The 8,156-nt window shown below is 38.9% G+C and overlaps 1 pseudogene; it reads right to left on the reverse strand.

The window, feature by feature from the left end:
* Window positions 1-1,804: 1,804 nt before the first annotated feature.
* Window positions 1,805-3,088, reverse strand: LOC110570135 (annotated as a pseudogene).
* Window positions 3,089-8,156: the final 5,068 nt, after the last annotated feature.

The raw sequence follows: 8,156 nt of genomic DNA on the forward strand, positions 1-8,156 counted from the left end.
TGGGAAAGTGTAACAAGATTCTTCTCCTTGCTCCTAGATCCCCCATTGTCTCTTTAAAATATGCTCTGCACTTCCACTACTTCCCACAGTTATTATCCTGATGTAGAAGGCAGGGAGAGTTTAAAGGTCTTTCTCACTGGGACCTTGAAGTACTCATTTGCAGAGTTTATGGGAAAGAAGATCCTCTGTTTCAGTCTCTTCTGATGCATGTATTTCCATTCCCTGACCTTTCTAAAAAATGACCTTTCAGAAGAAGTGGTTGTTGAGAATGGGAAATAATATGGACAACTCAAATTTATATCATGTTTTGTTTCAAAATTGACTTCATGGTCATCCCTTAAAAGACTCTTCTTATGACAGGTTCATCCATCTCAGGAAATTCTTGGCTGCCACAATTCTTTGCAAAGCATTGCTTAGAAAGATGGGCATTCTATCTCGGCTCCTCCGGTATGTGTTAATGATATTTTAGGTGCATGATTTAAAAATCTTTTGAAGGGTTTTCTTATCTGTGATTGCCTTTTATTCTGAAAATGACTTTATGAGTCAGTTAAAGGGGTAACTGAGACTTAGAGGCATTATTAATTGAAGTTACTGGGTTGTATTTGGTCAGCTTTCTAAATAGACCAGGACCTGGTGGTAGAACCCAAATTTTGGAAGATCTAGCTCTGAGTATTCTTTATTACATGACTGCACTGCCTTATTGTACAAGAGTCCATTAATGTTCATCTTCTGCCCTTTTAAGGATCCTTATGGCCCCAAGAACAGCCTTATGTCAGAAGCGTATGTGGTTAGATAGGTAATATTGACTGGGTTAAGTGAGGAGGGGGAGGACCCAGAGTGTTTCCTTTTTTTTTTTTTTTTTTTTTGCTTTGTAATCAGTATATTAAGGAGACATTCATACATTTCATTTGCTTAATTCTGATGCCCAGATTTAAGCTTGTGAACATGACTTTTAAACATACAATTAAAGCTATTCATCATAATTTGCTATACTACCAACATTAAATTACAGTTACTTCGGAGCAGAAGTTAAATGGTTTAAAGTAAGCCTGTAACATACCTAAAAAACACCTTCCTATCGCATACATGCAAATTAACGTCTCCACGTAAATGTCTCTTCACTCTAAGTTACCCTGCTCCCGAAGTCACTAGTCTGAAGCTTATCATGGTCCAAAGAGAAGGAAAAAAGGTATAACCAGGATATATATATATATATTAAAAAAAAAAAAGATGGCACAGCAGAAGGGAATGCAGTTCTACAAGTGCAAGCCCTCAAGCAGCAGCATATGATAAACCCCTTCTTTAGAGAGGTATCCTTTCTATCAATGATACCACAGGCCAAATTACATAGCATGCCATCTTCAAGTAACAGTTGAGGCAATAAATGCAGAGGCATCACAATGAATCCCACTTAACTACAGACCAACACTTCTCTACAAATTCTTTGTCTGACTGCCAATTAAATACAGGTTTTAACTTCATAGCTTAACAATTAAGGGTCATACACCGAAGTCAATACATACACCTAGCATTTCAGTCTGAGCTGTTTCATATACATAGAGCTGAAATTAATTTTTTAAGTAGTTTTTACAAGTATTAAACTTTATCTTGCACACTGAAGTCATCATACATACAGGGCATAGTCAGAGCTTTTATATTTGAGTTTATTCTTCATTTAACTTTTAAAACACTACTATAGTTGAATATTAAAACAAAAACAATAGCAAGTAGTGAGCTATGATTATAGTCCTTCACTCATTCACTACTGCATATAAAATGCGAGCAGTGTTATTCACTGGCCCCATTAAGAGGTCTGACACTGAACACCACCCCTGGGATGATGTTCATCATCCTCATAGGCTTCCCCATTGTAATGGCGCGCCGTCTTTCCTGATTTGGATCAAAGTCCACCAGTTCTACCTGGTCCATTTCATCAGTCTCTTCTACTTCTTTCCTCTCAGGTAGGAGTTTTTCCAGCAAAGAGAGTTTATCAGGAGAGAGGAAGCCATTCTCAGGAAAGTTTACCTTAAATTCGATGATTAGGTGACCCTTCTCATATGGGCTACGATAAATTGGCATGCCTTCATTTAGCACACACTTGATATCTCCATGCTTGACAATTTGACCTGGGTGAGAGGTGATGACGATGGTTCGGTTGTCAAGAGTAGATATTGGCTTTTGAAAGCTGCACAGTGCTTCAACCAGCTGTATGTCCATACACATGAAAAGGTCTTCTCCTCACCGAGTAAAAACAGTGTGGTCCTTCTGATCTAAAACAATGATAATATCTCCTGGTTCCAGTCCTGGTTCTTGGTCTCCTTCACCATGGAATGTTATCTTCTGGCCATCCTTCATGCCTTTGTCAATATGAACTTCTAGAATCTTCTTCTCTCGAACTATCTTCCTCCCATTGCAGCTTTTACATCTATCTTTGGGACTGATCCGTTCCCCATGGCCCTGGCACTCCATGCACACAGACTGAATTTGCTGAACCATTCCAGGTCCTATCTGATGAATTCTTATTTGCATTCCAGTACCTCGGCAATTGGGACAACATTCGACTGCTCCTTTCTTACCACCTCGGCCTTCACATTTATCGCAAATCACATTCTTTTGCAGAGCTAGTTTTTGTGTTGCACCATTATATAAATCTTCTAAGGTTACTGAGAGCTGATGCACAACATTTTTACCTCTCCTTTCTCTCTGCATCCTTCCTCCTCCTGCAAAAAACATATCAAAGATGTCCACGGGGGAGCCAAAACCACCACCAGCTCTACCTTCTTTAATTGCCTGTTCTCCTCCTTTGTCATATAATTCCCTTTTCTTTGCATCAGAGAGTACTTCGTAAGCTTGAGAAATCTGTTTGAACTTCTCTCCTTCATTTGGATTCTTATCAGGGTGATACTTCAAGGCCAGTTTCCTGTAGGCCTTTTTCAATTCCTCTTGGGTGGGATTGGGTTTGACCCCCAAAACATCATAGTAAGTGGTTTCTTTCACCATTTTCTACAGCCGGTGAGAGGGCCGAGGCCGGTGTGGGGGAGCAGGAAGGAGCGCGTTGCTGGGCGCAGCTCGGGCAGCCGCCGCTCCTCCGCGTCTCTCTGAGCGTTCTGGAAAGTTCCGCCCCCAGAGTGTTTCCTAATGAGAGGTTACAATGTTTGAAGACTGGGAAACAGAGAAGAGCTTGCAGGTGATCAAGGAGCTAAAATAAGTTCATTAGGGCTGAAGTGAAGAATTGGACGTGGAAAGTAGCACACTTGAGCCAAAACAGTGAAGGAGATAGGGAGTCTTTAAGGCATATTAAGATGTGTGTCTGATGTATCTTTAGAAAGCTATTGTTTGTTGAATGATCTAATCCAATTCTCTCACTTTAACTTTGAGAAAAGTAAGAATCCAAAGTTTAGGTAACTTACTAAAGGCCACAAATCAAATTCATAGCAGAGTTGGGACTAGAATTTAGGTCAGGTTTCTGATCAAGTACTGATTTCCTTACACTATTTGGTCGAATTTAGTGGTTCTCAATATTGCCTATGATTGCCAGGGTATTGGATAAAGTGTAAAAAACTATAGAGGGCTGAACTCTCCCCCCAGAGACTTGATTAAGTTGGTTTGGGATGGGCCTGAGCATGCATTTATTTTAAAAGCTCCTTAGGAGATTTTTAATGTCTGGCTAGGTAGAGAGCCCCTTAACTAAATTATAGGACTTTTTTTTCCCTATAAAGCTACTATAGCTAATGCATATTCTCTTGTATTTTTTAAAACAGAAGAAGACTGCTTGTTACGAGTCTTACATGTTGCAGTTTTCTTTTTTTTTTTTTTTTTAAAGATTTTATTTATTTATTTGAGAGAGCGAGAATGAGAGAGAGTACATGAGAGGGGGGAGGGTCAGAGAGAGAAGCAGGCTCCTCGCCGAGCAGGGAGCCCGATGTGGGACTCGATCCCGGGACTCCAGGATCATGACCTGAGCTGAAGGCAGTCGCTTAACCAACTGAGCCACCCAGGCGCCCTGTTGCAGTTTTCTTGAGTGCACTCTGCTTTAATGCAGTCATGCACATGGAAGAGCTTTGATCTCTAGGAGTTTAGGGGGTTAGAAGCAGTTCTCAATGGTAGGTAATGGTGATAATGTACAATTTTAAATAGCCCTCCAGGTAATTCTCCTAGATCTTTCTCCCCAGTGTCATCTCAAATTGGTAATCCCTGTTCTAATGCACAGAAGGAAGGGGAGTTTGTTTCTGAAATGGTGGCTGACTTAATATTTCTCTAAGTCTGCTCATCAATCATTACCTCCATTATGTGTATGAGGTCAAAGGGACATATGTCTATGGAGACCATTTATCTTCACATAAAATCACCCAATCATGACTATAGCCTGAATTTCTCCCCTTGGTCAGTCATCTTGCATATATGTCCCATCACAAGAAGCCAAGGTAATGGAACACAGGTGCTGGGCATATCATCCATTCTATCTCTGCTCTCACAGTTCTGTACCAAACTAGAATGCAGTGTTGTTATCTTATTCAACACAACACCCCAGGTAGAATGGATGAGTTCTGTCTGTCATTTTTGGAACAAACAAAGATGATGCCTAGAAAACAAGGATAGCGTTGTTATTTATCTACAAATATAGATGTGAAGCTCTGCAAATACAAGAGCTGTTGATCCCAGGCATATACTTGCAGTATTATTTGCAAGTGTTTATGTACTTTCCATCCCATTATGCACCTGCCTTCCTCATTCCTTGCTTTTCTTCTTCCCTTCTTCTCTCCCTCCCTCTTCCCCTTCTTCCTTATCTTTTATCTTTTTATCTGTCTTTTTTATTTAACTTTAAAAAGTCATATTTGTATTGCTTGTGTATATGGGATCTTAGGAGTATTTTATCCAATAAACATTTGTGGCTCCCAGGGAGTTGAAAAATTAAAAAAAAAAAGTCAAAGTTCTAAAAATGGTGTTTGAAAATACTTACATAAATACAGATAAAATATCCATATGCATGACTTCATTTGGAGATAGTTTCAAAAGTCTAAATTTGAGGCGTCTTATACATGTGAAGTTCAAAGTACTCACCCTCTTATAGCTCTTTCCCCATAATAGATTCTTCCCTGAAGCACTGAGGATCAAGGTTTTACTCTATACATTGACACCTGGATCTCTCACCCATGTCCAAAGGCACACTAACATGAAATATGTTCTATATGTCACCTAATAGAAAGGTGAAAACAACTAGGACAATAGATGTGGAGGTGGTTGATAGTTAGGCAAGTGTAAACTTTACAGGAACAACATTCTTAATGCTGGGACAGCCATAATTCCAGAGGTCTGGTGCTTAAGTGGGAACCCAATAATTTATGAGTCAGACTGGAACCATCCAAATTCTTTGACATAACTATGAATAATGCTTTGTATCTTTTACACTTGCATTTTTCGAAGTACTCCAAAATTCATTAGACAGATTATTATTTGATTTTTAGGTATAAAGGAGAAAAGAAAAAGTTAAAATATCTAAGAAAGGTATAATTTAGGACCTTATAAAAATCTGGCATGACTCTCTTCTCTTTGCTAGGTCTGAAATAATTTTCAGGGACAGAAAACAAGTAAAGATTTTTCTTCTGTTTTCTTTTTACAACCCAGAAAGCATTAAATAATATTTAGATAACATCTTCACTACTTCTCAACCCTCTGGTGGTAAGCTTTCTATATCAAATGCCTGAGAAATTTTGGAATCCCTAAGATAAAAAGCAGATGTGGATTTGTCTGCAACCCATTACCAAGCCTTAGGGGCTTGACAGGACAATGCTTCAAAGAGGAAGAGGTATTCTGTGCTCCTTCATAACTTTCTCAGCATTTGAAATGCATATAGCCATTATAATATCTGTGGCAAAGAATGTTTATTTTCCTTTTATTTATTTTCCCCTTCATCCTTTTGGTGATTAATTCTTCTTACTCAAATTAGCAGTGCACTGGACATTACATTTCTCAAGGCCTTTACCTCTGTGTGGCCATGAGGCCATGTTATGTCCAGTGGAATGTGAGTGTGAGTAGAACTTCCACACCATATTCTTAAAGAAAGTTTCTTTCTCTTTACTTCTCTTTCCCTGTTTCCATGGGCTAGGCATGGTGGTAAGCTAGCCGTGACCATGCAGATGAGAGAAGCTTACAAGAACCAATAAGAACAATAAGAATGAATGAACCTGAGTCATGAGTGGCTTTGAAGGCAGAAGTCCTATCTTAGGTAAATAGGAAGGTAGATGGTGATGATGGTGATGATGATCTTGGATCAGCTAGTAATGTCTGGATTGCTATGAGATAGAGACTCTTGTTTTAGCCATTGCATTTTTGGGTCTCTTTGTTGTTAGATAAACAAAGAGAAACACCATTGAAATTTCTGTACCTCACTGGAGATTCCAGAGAACGGTTTCTTTCTATGCACCTTTCTTATTCTCTAATAGAAACATTAAAATGACAAGCAAGGAAAATTTTGGACATGGAATTTTTTAGTGTTATATGTTTCCTTACCTTCCTTATTATTTTGTAATATATGCATAGATATATTCCTTTTGGGAAAATATATTTGGAGTGAGAAAATGAATATGCAAACAGGCATGGCCAGAACATATATAAAAGTAGAACTCTGACCCACAACCTGTAGCAAACCACCATGGGTTATCCCCCCTTATCTACAATAAACAGCCAAGGAAGCCAGCCTGTTGTGTCAGACTTGTGGGAAGTCAGACTGCTGTCTCTAGTTATAATTCAGAAAGCCAAATAATGAATTCTGTAACAATCATCTCCAATTGGCCAGGACTTGATTAATAACTGACAGCTTCTCTAATTATTGTCTCTGCTTCCAACTTAGGACCAACGAGAGAAAGCCAAACATGCTCCCTCATCAATCACATAGGACACCCCACTTCTAGTTAGCCCTCTGCAACTTCCTTATGCCAACAGAACTACAATCAGGACATACCTGATGCTTTTCCTTTTTTTTAAAAAATTTTATTTATATATTGGACAGAGAGAAAGAGCATGATAGCAGGGGGAGGAACAAAGAGAGGGACAAGTAGACTCCACACTGAGTATGGAGCCTGACATGGGCCTTGGAGTTCTAGCCCACGACCCTGAGATCATGACCTCAGTGGAAATCAAGAGTCAGGTGCTTAACTGACTGAGCTACCCGGGGGGCCTCCCCCTTTTTTCCACTATAAAACTTTTCCAAGTCCTTTGTCTGCTTTGAGTCTTTACCAGAACATAAGCGATGGTGGCTGACTTCCTTGCTTACAGAGCAAGCTGTAAATAAATAGCTGTTGCTGTTCTCATTTCATTGGCCTTTGTTTATTTCTCCAAAAGGCTTACTCAGTCATGCTGTTGAAACATTTTGTATCCAGACTTATAAAAGCTCCAGAAGAGGGGGAATTTTCCAAAAGTCTTCTGGCTGTTCTTGAAATGTTTCCTGGAACTTCGGGATTCTTCTGAGTCCTGATCCAATCACAGTTTGAGCTTCTAGAATTTGAATCAGCAGTGATGAGAGTAAGCTCTCTGGATTCACAATGGGGACCTTTTGATTTTCTGGTCATGTCCCCATTGCTGCTGACCAGGGCAACTTTCACTATAAAATGACTTTAGGTACAACAAAGCTATGTTTCCAGACTCATAAGCTGTGTGTACATAGCTCTAAGTCAAAAGTTGGCATAGGTCCTGTTAATTTGATCAACACAGACAGACAACAGGATAATTTAAGCCAAAATCAAAATAGACTTTGGCAGTCTGATTTGGATTTGACTTTTTAATTTATTCAACCGTCTAGTACCAAATTTCCATTTTACTTTGTGCTGACTAGCCACAGATTCAAGATTTTTACTAGATTTGGTAGTAGAGTGGCGAAATGAACTTCTGTTATACTATAATTTAATTGTGTTCCTCTTCCTTGATGGAATTATAATGCTATTATAAATACCACCATCACCACCACCACCATAACTTATCACTTACTGATTGGTATGTAAAATCCAAGGATAAAAATTAAGATGGATATACAGTGAGGGTAGATGTTTTGATTATAGTTAGAATGGGATGGGTAAAATATTAATTCATAAGCTAAGATCTGTCCTCTTGGTCCCATTAAGTAATTTTTACCTAGATTTTAATGGAAAATTACGCATTAC

The sequence above is a fragment of the Neomonachus schauinslandi genome, chromosome 4, assembly GCF_002201575.2.
Source record: "Neomonachus schauinslandi chromosome 4, ASM220157v2, whole genome shotgun sequence".
In the NCBI taxonomy this organism is placed as follows: Eukaryota; Metazoa; Chordata; class Mammalia; order Carnivora; family Phocidae; genus Neomonachus; species Neomonachus schauinslandi.